This window comes from Cylas formicarius, unplaced genomic scaffold, assembly GCF_029955315.1.
Source record: "Cylas formicarius isolate icCylForm1 unplaced genomic scaffold, icCylForm1.1 PGA_scaffold_7__23_contigs__length_41026272, whole genome shotgun sequence".
In the NCBI taxonomy this organism is placed as follows: domain Eukaryota; kingdom Metazoa; phylum Arthropoda; class Insecta; order Coleoptera; family Brentidae; genus Cylas; species Cylas formicarius.
This window is the reverse complement of record NW_026844352.1, coordinates 21982110-21998859: the sequence shown is the minus strand read 5'-3', so window position 1 is coordinate 21998859 and position 16750 is coordinate 21982110. Positions and strand designations below refer to the sequence as shown.

Here is a 16750-nt window from a genome sequence, read left to right as displayed (position 1 = left end):
TAACCCACACAAATCCATATTCAATCAAAAGCGAACTCCGCAGACTAAACGATAGACCAAATAAATGATTTAAGGATTTCAATTTTGATTTATTTATTTATTTAGCATAAATTAAATATACGAGCCAGTAGCAAAATAGGAAAATTTAATTAAGTATAAAAGTACAAAAGTACAAAAGTACACAAAACAAAAGTCTATAACAGCAGAACAATTATAAAAGAAAAATCAGATTAAAATTTCAGACAATACATAAGTTTCAATTAATCTTTTAAAAGCATTTGAATTATCACACTCCTTAATATTGTTTGGCAGCCTATTAAACTCTAACAAACCTTTATTTAAAATGGTGTTCAACATATGTGTAGTTTTACATCGATTGACTAGGATGAAATCAGTACGGTTTCTAGTGTTATAGTCATGAACATTCTTAAAGTAATTAACCCTATTGCCAATGTATGGCCGCATCATTTTATTTTTTATCTTAAATATATGACATCAAACATTACTTTTTGCTTTACAGTTAATATTTGTAACATTTAACATAGTCATCACAGGTGTATTTTCTGAAGTTCCGTTAGTCTATAGTTAGGTATATTAAAAAATAAAGTTGAACAATATTGCAGATGTGGCGCCGCCAAGCTATTGTAAAGTGACAATTTTGTATGACTTGTTAAATTTTTGCCTGCTCTAGATATAAAACCCACCTTTTGTGAGAACTTTCTCATTATATAATCACAATGTGCATCAAAATTTAATTGTGGATCTAATATAATTCCCATATATTTTATATGTTTCTCATACTGCAAATTAACGCCATTTATGTTAATATTAACACTCTTCAGATCCAACCACTCAATCTATGTTTTTTGCCATACAAACAGAACTTCGACTTCATGACATTAATGCTAAGATTATTATTGCACAGCCATACAAACACTCGATACAGGTCATCATTGATATCTCGCTGCATTTCTTCTATATTCTTACCAACGACATATATCATGGTATGGTCGGCAAATAATATGAAATTTTGCTGTTTTTCACAACTCGAGCTAGATCATTAAAATAAAGAAGAAACAATAATGGCCCCAAAACAGTCCCCTGTGGTACCCCATGATCCACCAAGATAGACTCAGACACAAAACAAAAAGACAGCCAGACCGAAACCATTGTCATCGACAGCCCCAACAAATTCATCACAGGTACTAGCCATCACAGTCTCGCAAGAATGTTCCGTTCCAAATCCCGATTGACTGGAGACAATTAAAATATGTCATATAGCTAAAGAAAATTGTGGAGGTTTGCAAAACTTAACAAATCATAAACAGCTATATATAGCATATCGGACAGAATAGAATAGAAACGACTGTAATTTTCAAGTCAACGCGGTTCAGCATAGCTATTTTCTTAATCGAGCGTGTATACATTACATTTCCACACTTATTAAAAAGTTATTAGAATTCTAATGAACAAATATTAATGTGTGACGGTTTCAGATTTCAATAGCAAAATTTAGGCCTAATAAACATTGTTTTGTTTTCTTAACCCATTGTTCCCCGATTTTCTGGGAATGGCCGTCCGGTTGCCACCACAGCTGGCGTTCGGGTAGTTCGATCTCATTGACGCAACCTCGATTCTTTGGCACGGGCCATACGGTCAACACCACAGATAAATTTCGGTTATTCGATCTACTGGTGGCGTACCGTCGACTAGGTTGGCAAGAGTGGCGTTTTCCCCGTAATTTTTTGTGCCCGTTTAGCCTTTTTAAAAAAATTGGATGTCTGACCGTTCGGCATTTGGTACGCTCGCTAGTGAAGCTTGGGGCTGTGGCAGGTTTTTTTGTGTGACTGATTTCTTTTTTGAGCCGGTAGTGCTACCACAATAAGAGGGGGATTTGTAAATTTAGATTTAGATTTACCATAGTTTTTTTTCTGTTTGGAATGGGAATCTTTTTCAACAATTGTAATTGCCCCACATTTCCAGAAAACCCTCGAATCGAGTGACCTGTTCTCTTCAAGAACGGTTTGCGGAACTTATATTCTTGAATTATAGTGCCTTACATTCTTTTGCACCGCCAAAACTTGAAGGTGAGATTTGACGCACTCACACCTACCACCAGGTAGAGATTTATATACCTTTTTGCTTCATTTACACCTTTGACTGTTGTTACCCTTTACCAGGAATTTGGAGGAAATAAATTATTGTTCGTGATTCATTTGTTTATTTCCTTTATTTCCTCGGGTTAATAAGTGTACCGTTTTTTGAATCATGTGGCGCCTACCTACCACCTTCCGGCACTAACCGAGTTACCCTTCACCGCCTTTCAACTTGGGCTTCTATTTAGTTTTTTTTTTTTTTTACTTTATTAAATTTTCTTGTTTGTTAGTGAGCTAGCCTGGGCATTGTCTTACCTCACTATTAAATATGAAATTTAATTAATTAATGCTTTTCTTTTTCACAACCCTGAAGTTGAGAGGTAAGAAATGCCTACAAGAAAATATTTAGTTACTAGATAATTCTTAGATTTAGATAGCAAATACGATTTTACGCCGAATCATTGGTTCTGAAATTCCATAGTCGAATATTACATATTAATAAGTTTAAGTCGACGTTTTCAGGCGGGCTTGAGTAAGCGGCTTGAAGGTAGAGGCATTTATTTCGTACAAGTAAAACTGGCTTCATCTTGACTTGACTTGACCTGACTGGGACACATAGTTGTTATCACGTTTTTCTCTACTTTCATTTTACTGTTAACAAAATCACATGTTTAATAAACGAGTGGCTTGGAACGTTTAACAAATGTGTTGCATACTATAATTTTTCTACGACCGTTAGTCTTGGGTACAAAATTGACAAACGTCAAAATTTAAACCTTGAGGCAAAATCTCGAAAACATATGATTGCACCCAAACCCGTGCCGTAATGTTCCGGAAATGTCCGAAGTCGCTCGGATGCGTAGGACAAGAAACTCATGTGGTATAGTGACGCTTCCCGCACGCTAGATCGCTGTATAATTAGGCATTTTACGGAAGGGAATAGAAAAACAGTATATTATGCAACAAGTGGAGTAGAAAAAAAAGTGTACCGAACGTGTTGCCATACTATACTTTTTCTAAGACCGTTAGTTTTTGGACAAACGTCAAAATTCAAACCGTGCGGTAAAATTACCGAAAACATCCGATTGCTCCCAAACCCGTGCGGTACAATCCCGGAAATGTCCGAAGCGGCTCGAATCCATGGGAAACGAAACTGACGCTTCCTGCACGCTCCATCGGTGTGTAATTAAGTATTTTACAGACTGGAGTAGAAAAAATAAATTTCTGTCACATATAAATTTTAATGTTCCTGTTCTTGTTTTACCAAAATAACCATCGAATTATCATTATCAACTGTGGTAATGTAAAAATTATTGTCTGGACATGTGTAGTTTTAATGAAATTTTACACACAACTACGTAACATTTTACAAAAACGCATCATTACCTATATAAGTAAGTAACTTAGTTTTATTTTACTTTTGTCTTTTATGTATTTGGTTTCCCTACTTGCTGTTTCCAGCTATAATGTGAGAAGCATTTTGATTTTTGAGTTTGTAGGACATGAGGACTACAGTCTTTGAGAATACTAGAATTGGTAATAGCAGTAGTTGCTTAAATAATATTTTTAATAACTTAAATAGCGAAAAGGGCAAGGCTCAAGTTATAGAAGCTCATATATCTATCTGACTATGCCATACCATACAAAGTGAAAATAATTTTGCAGTTAAGTGCGTTTGCTCTGAACATATTAATAATAACAAGCTTGGGGTGCGTTTCTAGAATTGTTGCATTTAAACAAATATTTGATATTTGTTTAAATGCATGCAAATATTTGATAACATAACAAATCAGGAAATGTAAGAATTAGATAAAAACAATTTTACAACGAAACAAGGAATGGCTTTGATACGCTTTTAAAAACAGAGAAGTAAAATCATTTTAACCATAAAAGTAAAACATCCGATAATAAAAATAACTGTTTGTGGAGAATATAGTGACCGCAGTGCCAGAGCTCCTAAAAAATAAGAGTCGTGCCGTTTCAGTGTATTATTATTAAAAATAATCAGTCCACGTCCACTAATAGGCAGAAATTTCACAAATTTAGCATACATCCTATCAGTTCAATTCTAAAATTTTAATTTTCAATATAAATAACTGATTATAAGTTACCTAACATAAAACCACTTCCCAAAAAATGCTGTTAACGCGAACTTCAATAATTATAGACCAATAACCTTATTGGCACGTTTTTCAAAAGTTTTTAGAATAAATAGGTGATCAAGATTGGGCTTTGTGTAAAGTTGCAATCTCCTAAGTAGTCGCTATCAGGCGATTTTAGGCCATCGATTTTATTGATAGAAAATTACTTTTGCATAAATTAGGTAAATATCTCTCGGAGAGAAGACCAAGGTTGGGAATAAAAAATAGGGTTACCACTCTACGAATTTTATTCATGATTTATACCCACGATGTAATTGTGCTAGAGAATAATGACTTCATAACGAATTATGCAGATGACACTTTTGATATCACGTACCGTATTTCTAGAAATACAAGAAAAAGCAGATAGAGTCGTAATAAGATTAAATATAGAATTAACTTACTCTACCATAGCCTAAACTTAATAAATTTAATAAATAACTTTTTATAATAGGAAAATAGTATCCGTAGGAAACGAAACAGACGTGGTAAAGTGACGCTTCCCGCACGCTAGATCGGTGTGTAATTTCTTCGTATTTTATATTTGTGGAGTTGTTCATTAATGATATTTACTTCTTTTCTTCTTCAGTGAACTATAGAACTAATAACGACCCATTTGAATTATACTGACCCATTGCTAAGGGGAAGAATTTAACTTGTACAAGAAGGAACGGCTTGTTTGGACAGATATATTAAAAACAATCATATCAACCGACGTAACTATTGAAACATGAAAACTACGCGGCTTTCCCTAAAAAATAAAACTTAATTCCATACATCATTTATAAAGTACGAAACGATCAGAATAGTAAGAAGCAAGAAACTAATTTGTATTTGTCTCTAGTTAATTGTCTAACTAAAACCAAACTAAACTTTTTTCAATTTGAACTCTGAGGTTTGAACTTTTTAAATTTTTCCTCGGAAACTTTTGTTGTATTTTGACTGACTTTTATTAAATTTGTTGTTTGGTGAAAATTTCCGCTATCTTTACAAAGCAGTCTACCAATTTCCGTAAAATCCCGGAAATGTCCGAAGTGGTTTAGATCCGTGGGAAACAAAACTAAAGTGGTAAAACTCACCCTTTATGCCTAAAGTTTGGAACTTCGAGATAGTGTCGTCATACCTTAATATTCAAAATCTTATAATCATATGTAAAAAAAGAATTATAAGAAAATTAAAGCGGTGTCAAGGAATGAGGTACAATTTTGAATTTGAAGAGCTAAAAATTCACTTGTATAGCGCAAGAATTAAAAATCTTTTAATTCCACAGCATCGATTAATGGTGACTAAAAATAGCCTCTATTGTATGAGTTATATAATAGATTTCTTGACACAAACAAATCAAATGTGCAAGTAATGTAAGGGTTTAGGATGACTTACTTATTAAAATAGAACCATACGAAGAGACAGAGTTTTTGGAGCGAAACTTGCAATCTTATGAAATAGTTCTTTTTTTGTGACATCGTTTCATTGTGATTTGAAATAAAGAGTTATTTTTATTATTTCAACTGAAAAAGTTCTTTCTAAAAACCTTCTCGTCGATAACACTCGTCGGCGTATCTCGAGTGAATTTCTAACGATCTACCGAGCACTTTAAATTCAAGCAGTTAACATCAAATAAGAACGAAAGTCGTTACTCGTCGACGACATTGAAACTTAAAGTGAGAGTTTAAGCGGCGTGTCGTTAAAAATCCAACGTCGTCGTTTTTGTGATAATGAATTTTCTTTCCCGATTTATACGTCGTTGTTAGTTTTCCTCCGCCGCGATTTCCGTTTTTCGTAATCGTAAATGGACCATTTACGCGCCCGGTATCTTACGAGTGGTTTATAAACGACATAGGCAGCGGACAAGCGAGTAAAAGGTAGGCCATAAAACAAACGAATGTAGAGCAGTAATGGCGACCGTAATTCTGAATGCGGTACGCCGTATACTTGGGTGGATATGGCAGTCCAGTGTACCAGTAAAAAAAATTCTGTTTCATTGTTTAGTTTTGAATTCATTCTAGTTGAGAATGGGAGGACCGTTTAATTATAAGGCGATAGCGATCTTTCCAACGTTCCCTTGACCTCTCACCCCCACTACAATTAGGGGCGTCGAATAGAAAAAAGAGTTGGTTTGATACTGGAGGAAAATTGAAAACCAGATAAACTTAATTTCAAATCTACTAGTGTGGCAATTTTGATAATGAATAATTTGTGAAAGATTGAATTCTTCTATAAAATATGGGCATAAATATGCCAAAAATTTCCAAAAAATATGTCAAATATATGCTTTTTTCTACAATCTATGTGCTTTTATATTTTTTACATATATTGTTTAGTGAAAATCAAGGACAGAATAGTCATACAACGAAAAAAAATAATAATACTTAATTAGGAGTATAAAGACACCAAATGATAATTCACTTTCGTCATTTTGAATTCAATGATAGTTTACTCTCGGACGCTCGGACAGCACACAAAATGTTTAAAATGCTTGGAAAATTTCAAAAGAAGAGTGAGAAGAAGAAGAGAATGTATTTCATTCAATCACAAGCGCTATCAGCGATAATTTTCAGAAGAGGGTGTTAAAATCACATTAGATAAAAGCGTCAAACAAGAAAAGGGACAAAGCTATAAATAGAAAATCCACAATATCGCAGATAGATTTCATTTTTAATCTTATCCGTTTAGAAAATCCCATTAATAAAGTAAGGAATGGGTGAAAAATATGGGATTTTATGCTCGAAAAATAGAAAATTTTCACTTTATGTATAACAACTAAAAATATGTGCTAAAGCTTCAGTTTATGCGAAATATGTAATTTTTTATATCGTTAATCTAATTATTTCATTCTAAAACGGGTATATCGAAAGTATTGGATTGATATTCCTGATAATAAAAAAGATATTTTGTGTCATAAGAGCTGCTGCTGTTCAAATAATTTATGCCCCTTATTTTGTCCCACATTTTTTATAAGAATGCTTTTAGTTTTTGGGCAAAAATATTATTTTTTTGAAACAGTTTTCCACAAAGTAAAAAAATCTCGTTTTGAAGTTATTTGAAATTTTGGCAAGTAACCGAATTGATAAATTATTTGAAGTAATTTTAAATACAGAGAATAATGATCGTTTAGAAACAACCATGAAGTACGAATATTTCAAAAAAAATTTAAGTTGCTTTTAGTCAGCGCAAACCTTTATGACCATATCAGAGATATTTATGGTCTAACTTTAGACCATTTCAATTTAATTTATAAAAAAAAGTTTTTTGGATTCTCCTTTACAGAACCCATTAGCTTCTGAAGGTTGTGTTTTCAGACAAGTCTATTAACCACACTAAAGATGTATTTTAATGTTACATTTCCCTAAAAATTAGCTTAATGTTGTTTGACTTCACTCTAACTGTAATGCGATGGAATATAAGAAGAAAAAGAAGGTGGGCATATCTGGATTCATTGTATACTATAAATAACCGTAGAACATTTGGACTATCCACGTAAATTAAATAATTTTGGGGTTCAATTCTGACATTTCTTTTGGCAGGTGCTTCAGAATACAGAAAATTGTAATCATAAAACCAAATATGATCAAGATTATTAGTTGGATAACTATTAGCTAAACAAGGATAAACTTTTTGTAAACTATTAATCAGATAGAGACAAAAGAAAATCAAATACTGTATCCGCTCTCACAAAGAGCGATATTATTCAAGTCACAGACAAGAAATTGTTCAGTACCTTTGTATATTTCTGCTGGCTAATATCACTTTTTTTTCTGAGATTCTGAGAACTCTGCTTGTTCTTTTAAAATATTCAAAATTTTGTCCCAGAAAACTCATCGCAATCTAATCCAATATTATTTGTAAATAAAAATATGTTTAAGCTACTTATACAATAAAGCTAAAAACTATGCGCTCCAGAAACAAACTATACAGTAACAGACAGACTCGCTTATTTTGTACTATGAACTAGCTATAAACTATTGATATAGATTCTAGTTTTTTGGTCGATAATGAATTTAAATGTCGCATTCAAAGGTTACAATGCTTGGACATGGAATCCAGAAGAGTTCTATGTTTAAGGATCATTCTAATCAATATTTTGTTAATAAAATATCCCCAACTTTCTTAAGGGACTGACTGAGTGTTTGAAGTACTCAGAATCACGAGTACTTTGCTTTGAAGATCTTTCACCTTTAAAACCGTTATCATAAGTAAGTAAGTGCAATAAGTATATAGTAGCAAATAGTAGTTTAGTAGTGGTAGTAGTTTTCAATCTAATTGAATTTGAATTTACAATGCGTCATTTCATTTACCTTTATTTTAATAATAATATTCACAGTTATTTAGTTATTTAGTGGTTCCTTTTTCTCTTGATGAAGGTGTATTCATTATAATTATTGTTAAATGTGATGCTTAATGTCACACCCTTTACATGAAAACAAATTGTAATTTAACCAAATACACATATCTAAAAGGTATTTTTAAACTAAATTTACGGGTATTCTGATGGTAGAGAAAACGAAGGTAGTTTTATATAAACTAAAATAAGCATTTGCAAATTCAATTTAAATAAATTTTTAATTTCTCCGATTTCTCCGATACCGGAACAAATAATTTTTTATCGATTCAAACCAAGGAACGGATTTTCGGAATTAGATACACAAATTTTGAGGGACGAGGGAATACGATCTTTCAGTTGATTTAGAATACCAGTTAATTAAATTTCATAATCAATATCTACATACAGCGATGACGTTTGATCTTCACTTGCTGGATATTTTATCGATATTTTCGTCAAAAACAAAGTAAGACTTCGGACAACTTATATACGAAAAGGTCACTAATTGTTAGTTATGTAATGCCAATCAAACAGGAATTACAGGAACGAAGAATATTAAAACAACGCAAATATACAAAATTCTTGGCGCATAACATGAAATTTAAAAAAATAAATGTGGGACACTCGCGGTTATAAATTATATTGCCTATTTTTCAGCAATTTGCTATAATTTTGCTGTAACGTTATTGGAAAATGTGAAAGCAATGTCACACGCAAAAACCCGGCCACACAAATACAATTGTTTTGTTGAATAATATGCTTATTAGAAGAAAGTAATCAAATTATCTCAAAAAATTAGTGACATAAAAAATTAATTAAAAAATTAAACTAATTTTCCCATATTTATACAAAAAAAATCCAATTTGAAAATTACCATTAATGTCCATTTCAACTTTTGCAGACACCGCAGAACAACAAAAAACTTCATAGGCTTATCTTATCTAAAAAACATGTTAAATGTATTTCAAATTTGGTATTTGAAGTGTAATTGTTACTTTTTGTCTAGGAGAGGTTTCATTTCGAAAATATTTATGAAACTATTAAATAATCAGAATACCGAATTTAACACAATCCTCTAATCTAGTTCTCCAGAGCGTTTAATAAGACTCTTAAGGTAAATCATCTTGTATATTGGACGAATACATAAGGCAAAACGTGAAAAAATGCCCATCCGACAAACACATGTTGATAAAATTTTCCATGAATGTTATGTGAGCAAACAAAAAATACGCTCACCTTCGCCGCTTTGACCCAGTAAATAAAAGTCATTAAAATTCATGAAAGGTATTTTGCAAGACGGTCTAGATGATTCGAAAAAGCACAAAAATAACAACCATCGATTTTAAAGATTGCCCAATTTTTATCGAAATTTTATCAGATTAAAGGCATAACGAAACGTCATCGGAGTCATTTTTTTTTAATAACCAGCATACGACAAATTTTCATGATTTCCTGTTGCATTATTTATTGATTTTATTTGGCAATCAACTATTTCAACCCAATTCGACCATTACGGAAACCCCAAAAATTTAACACATCAAAAACTTGAGTAACCAAATTATCATCACGGTTTAAATAAGCCGTTTTGATAATTTATTAACAAATTTTTCGACCAACGTTGCAATAGAGTCAATTAACTAGTCGATTAGGTTCATTTTCTGCAATGCGTTATTGCTAAAGACATTTATTTTCGTTGATTACTTGTTATCAGTATCTTCATTATTCACAATCAAGAGTATTTGTAAATACTTTAAATATGCAAGAGCCAGAAATGATTGGGACAAAGTCATGAAACACAGATAACTAGAATTGAGTGCCATGGGATCTGAAAAAATTATTAAGAAATGTTCACAAAAAATATAACAACACATAAACTAAATTCTTCTAAAATATTAATCGGTTTGTTTATTTATATGACATATTTTTTTAATAAATGGCATATTTTTGTGAAACTAGATGTATTTTACAAATATATTATGAGTTTTATTTGTATTGTTAACTTACAATCTAAGTTTTTTTTACACAGTTGCATTTAAATATGTTGTAAAACAGACCCTATGAAATTTGTATCAGTTTGTGCCATTTTTCAGAGAGTACTTCTAAAGCAGAAAACATATTTTACTTAATAATGTGGGAAGACTTTTAAATCGTACATATGTGGGCTTTATCACTGGCCGCCTGGGGATATGTAAAAAGATGAAGAAGAAGAAGAAGAAGACCTAAAAGTTGCGTCTTGTTTATTAGGGACTCAATGATGCGTAAGATAAATGCATGTATTATATCTCATTGTTAACACTTACTATAAAAAAATGTAATTATGTCGAACATAAGTGATAAATCTTGCTCAAAAAGAATCTGTCTGACAGCACCAAGCTAAATTATCTTGATTTTTTTTTATTAGGAAACTGGTAAGTTTTATGAAAAGTTTTCCTGAAACAAAATCTAATAAACCGGTCTATCAAAATTTCTTTTATTTTTTATTTTTTCAATGTCATTGGCAAAGTTTTTCTTTAAATTTTGTTTTTTTTTTTAATTTAAATTTTTCTTTAAATTAAATTCTATCGCATTAACTAAAAAAATTAAAAAAATATGAAGAAAATGGGTTTTTATAATAGTAATAATAATTTTTAATATAAAAAATAAAAACTTCATTTTTCCACCACATTTGTAGCGCTCCCTCTCCCTATTAGTTGGCTTTTGACCCAACGTTTGCATAACAATCTTCATATTAAACAAAGAATCACCCCTTTAGATTTATCGCATTTGTTTTGGTTAGTTTGTTATATTATATATATTTTTCATTATTTCATTTCTGGTATTTAATATATATTACATAATTTCACAAAGTCTCTATAAAAACACCAGTGCGACTTAAATTACAATTGTAATTGTATGATATGTTCCTGCGAGCTTCATATAAAATGGCAATGCATATTCAATCAGTTTTTAATTTACTTCACGCTATTTAAATAATTCTGCTGAGTATGTCCGACTGAAGTCGTGGGTATAAATAACCCATTTCTAACTACGTAATTTTAAGAAATAATTCTCTAAGTGTATACCATACAATGAGAAAAAGTTTATACAAAAGGTCCTGTTTTTTTAAGAATAATTCACAAAATTCATAATTTATTTTTTTAGTTTAAATGCAAATCATAAATGGCGATTCTTTTAAAACGCGAATATATAAACTATGACGTTTCAGGTTCCAGTCTTTTAAGTTTAAATCACGCTTAACGTTGAGTACTTTGAGGTGAGAGAAAGCGTTAACCAATGATTTTTACCGAAAAAATAAAATTGTACTAATCATATAATACACATGACAAATAATATCTACCAAAATATGAAAATAATATTTCGGTGTGTATTATTTATTAACTGAAATATTAAATTTAGAAATAATCTCTAAGTGCAAATTTTAAACGCACAACCAAAAATTAAGGTCCCTTCGAAATTCCTCTTACTTTTCGATCGTTCGGTTTGTATGAGCTGAGAATTTCTTGTTAAAAGCTTTTTTTTCTCTAAACAAATAAGTAAATCAAACTACTATTTGTATTTTAAGCGTTAAAACAACAACACTAGTTGTATCTAGTTGTAACCACGATATTTTTGGTTGCCATTAGTAGTCACTTCCAAGTGACATGCCACACTTTTTTCGACGACAATCCGGAAGCCATTAGAAGTTATTCGTCGAATTGTTAATTTTGCTCGAACATTTCGAATATTGCAACACGCTCATTCTAAATGCTGTGCTAATAAGGTAACAGTGCAATTTTGGACATTACGTAAGGCATGGGCACTGAGGAAGTGGAAGAAAGTGAAACTGGTGATTCAGCAAAGAAGATTAGAAATTTCTCGGCGTTATTAGATTATTAACGAAGCAGTAAAATATTGTTCTTTGGCTTTAAAGCAACTTCTACACATTCAAGTTTTACTTATACGTTGCACTAAAATACAGGTTCTCAATCCCCTTAGCTAAAAAACGACGAACGATAAGAAAAAAAAACAGAAAAGTTGCATAGTTCCATCTGTTTTTTATTTTCATCTATACAGGTTGTTTCGTTTATCTGAGGTAAATACCAGCTTTTTTATTTTAAATAGAACGCCCTTCAATTATTGCATTTGTGAATTCTCCGGGAAAATCTAGATCTAGTTCATGAATAACGTCATATACCTAAGTTTAGCTGTTATCGTCAAATCTTGAATTGTATCTCCAAAATGACGTTTGCAGACCCTAAAGCTAACAACTTTTCCTATAATGGAGCGTTAATTATGTAATTTCGGATATATTTCTTGTGGATTGGGGCCAATGGTCATGTATTGAGTGGATATTTTCGATACATGGTGAACAAAAAGGAAATACAAAAATTAAATTACAAAAAAAGGAAAAAAGTCAGTTTATTCAAATGGGAACTATTTTTACAATTTTATCCGATTCTTTCTCCTTCTTGTATACGGAATTACGGAAATTTTTATTTTCCGAAATCAATGGATCAGTAATAAACTGACTTGTAGGGAAATGATAGAAATCGCAAGTCGCTGCATAAGCTCAGAGGTAAAACAGCGAATCTACTCAGTAGAAGATCATTATTAACTCCCCTCTTAGGATAGAAACCCTCCTTCCTGAACATTAGATACTTTAGAAATCTTCTCTTCGCACACTTTAATAAAGCATGAAGCTATACATAATGATAATGAGGGTTTAAAAAGTTGTTTTGAAAAACCACGAAATTTATACTAAAACCAATGAAAGCGAACCACGTCATTTAAAGAAACTCAATTTTGTTAAAAAATGTGGCATAGCAAGATAATGATGATGATAGTACTTGATTGAAGCCAAACAAATTAGTTTCAACTAAAACGCATACCAGGAATGGTTCTAATATTGCTCACAAGGAAAAAATGTTTATACTTATGGTTAGTTACGTTAACGTTAACTTAGGTTCAAGTTTTCCTTCATCCTTCATCTAATGGGTGCCATACATTAATAGTTTTAGAAATAGTATCAGTGATGATCCCCAACGAACTATAAAGTCCAAATTCGACTAAGGTTTTCGCCCAAAGTGACAACGTACCTATTGCAACGAAATATCCAAAGTCATATAAAATTAAAGATGGTTGCCATCTCCGGCAAGTAATGCGTTTATATAACGTAGTCGATGGAAATTTTGGAATACGCGAGATCCCGCTGTATATTCCGGTTTGCGCTCTTACGTAACCCGAAGAAATTAAAAGTGCTTCATCGACGTCAACTATCTTCAAGATTGTGTGTTCGAAACGAACTGAATCACTCCAGTTTCGCGAAATGTTACGTCCACGCTTCGCATAATATTCATTTTACTGTTAAAAAAAGGTTGCAAAATCGTTCGTACTATATCACTATAATTTAATACCGGGTGTCCCGATGAAGGAGTGGCTGTTTCTCGAAAACGGTTAAAGCTTAGTAAGGCTGCACAAAAAAAACTCTTATAACTAAAGTGGGCGAGAGAGATAAACGTTAACTACTTTGAAGTTACGCATTGCTATAGTGTTTAAATATTTCTGAAATATTTGCATATTTTAAACGCAGATGTAAAACAGTCTTATATTCTGCCAAGTCGCTATATGTGGAGTAATTTACTGGTCAGCTATACAATACAATACAAGCTCTTTCCGATTTGATTATTAAGCTCATTAAATCTGCGTTATAGCAAAAATTCTCGGAAAATAAAGAAATTTTAAAAAATGTATAAAGAGAGCCTTCGAAGGCATTTTCAATTTCATGCACTACGAATTACGCAAGTTTGATAAAAAAATCTGTATTATAACAAAATCTTCGGGAAAATAAATATATTTTTTTTTAAAGTATTAAGAGAGTCTTCGAAGGCTTCAAAAATCATATATACATTATTACGGATTACGCAATTTTGATCAAAATAAATCTGTTTCCTATTTGATTATTAAGCTCATTAAATCAATGTTCTAACAAAGTCTCCAAAGTAAATAAATAAATTTAAAGAACAGTATAAAGGGAGCCTTCGAATACTTCAAAACTAATGTATACGCTACTACGGACGACGCAAGTTTGATAAAAAAAATATATTAAATGTCCCGGAAAATAAATAAATTAAAAAAAAAAGTTTAAAGGGAGATTTGGAATGCATCAAAGCTCATGTTAACGTTGTTACGGAGTACGCAAGTTTGATTAAAAAAATAAAGCTCTTTCCTTTTTGAATATTAAGCTCATTAAATCTGTGTTCCAACAAAGTCTCCAAAGAAAATAAATAAATTTAAAAAACAGTATAAAGGGAGCCTTCGAAAACTTCAATACTAATGTATACGTTACTACGAACTACGCAAGTTTTATAAAAAAATAAAGCTCTTTCCTATCTGATTATTAAGCTCATTAAATCTGTGTTTGAACAAAAACTCCCGGACAATAAATAAATTGAAAAAAAGTATAAAGAGAGCCTTCGAAGGCTTCAAAGTTCATATATACGCAAGTTTGTTATTATTATTATTATTTTAACAAAATCTCCCAACACAAAAAAATCTGGTTAAAATTTTTATTGCTATTTTAGTTGTGTTTTTAATTCATAATTAATAATTCGTTGTTGCTGATTCGGAATGTATTTTTTATTTTCACTATTATTTGAATACTAATAGCGTATTGAATAGGACTATCGCCAGCCCCAAATACTGTATAGGCAAAATTATTCTGACTATTTTGTATAAAGAGATCATTTATTTATTTTACTTTTTCGTAGATATTTAATTTTTTTCCTCTAAAAGTTGAAATGTATTCAATCAAATATATCTGCCATAATTAGAAGTTAAGAATTGATGTTATCACAGGTTTTATATTCAGTTCACCTCAAAATACTATTATTTTGATGTGAATATCACTATATAATTTAAACCAACCTAAACGTATGCTTCAATGAAAATATAACCACAGTTTTTGTGATCAAATGAGTTTTTAATAATTTTAAATTTAAATTTTCTACTCGAATGAAAACTAAGAGGAAGCAGATTCTTGTTATTTGTCAATCACTGAAGATAAAAAGGTCGATGTTTAATCGGTTCAAAAATTTGTCGTGGCACCGATGACAGTTTCTTTTGCAAATAATGCGCTAGAGTAATTTAATTATCATATAATTAACTAAACGGTGAACGTATTTTTGTACGTACATAAACATATAGGCATGGACAGAAAGTATTCTTCTTCTTGATTTGAGCGTCTCCCTGGGAGGTTGCTGGTCATCATGGCTATTCTTATTTTCGATATGGCCGCGCTAAACAGTTCAACCGATGACAATCCAAATCAGTCTCGCAGGTTGCGCAGCCAGAATATCCTACATTGACCTATACTTCTTCGACCTGCGATCTTTCCTTGCATTATGAGCTGCTACAGATCATATTTTGAGCCCCGTGAGATGTGACCACGGAATTGACTACGGACTTGAAGTCTTGTTTATACTAAACAAGACTTCAAGTCATTTATTCATTCTACGGAGAACCTCTTGATTCGTGACCCGATCCATCCACGAAATCCTCAGCACACGTCTGTAGACCCACATTTGAAATGCTTCTAATCCTTTTGAAGTTTCGCTATTTAAGGTCCAAAACCCTATAGGCCATAAAACAGTACCGGGAACACGTAGCACTCTACCATCCTTGTTCTTAAAGATAGCGACAAATCTCTAGCTGTAAGAAGTTTGTTCATCTTAATAAATGTTGTCCTAGCTTGTTCTATTCTTGATAGTATTTCAGATCTATGGTTTATATCTTGACTTATAATTGTTCCGTGGTGTTTGAACTGCGCCACCCGCTCAACAGTCTGCTGTCCTATAAATAATTGCCCTTGGTTATTTCCTATTTTGGCCACTACTAACATTTTTGTTGATTGATTGTCACTTGTCCGCCAGTCGCTGCAGCCCTTCGGCAGTGTCATCGGCGTATGCAATATTGTTTATTGCTCTACCGTTAAATAAGATTCCTGCCGACTACTCTTCCAAAGCCTCTCGAAAGAAAGTATAAGTAGGTATATTAGGTCATAATAATTTTCCGTGGAAATATATTTGTTCCGAAACTACTTTATATTTTGTAGATATACGGGGTGTGTTCAAAAAGTAAGTTTTTTTTTTTTTGTTATTGGTACACATGGGCCTTACATATGTTCGCTGTTTCAATCAGTGTGCACGTTTATTTTT

The 16750-nt window shown here is 31.9% G+C and overlaps 1 protein-coding gene across 1 annotated transcript in view; it reads left to right on the top strand.

Annotated features, from left to right (window-relative positions):
• Window positions 1–5868: 5868 nt before the first annotated feature.
• The window catches only part of LOC132704694 (uncharacterized), a 31672-nt gene continuing 20790 nt past the window's right edge, over window positions 5869–16750 (top strand). The window contains exon 1 of the mRNA XM_060674867.1: window positions 5869–6099. The gene's annotated coding sequence lies outside the window, so the exon portion shown is untranslated. The remainder of the gene's footprint in view (window positions 6100–16750) is intronic.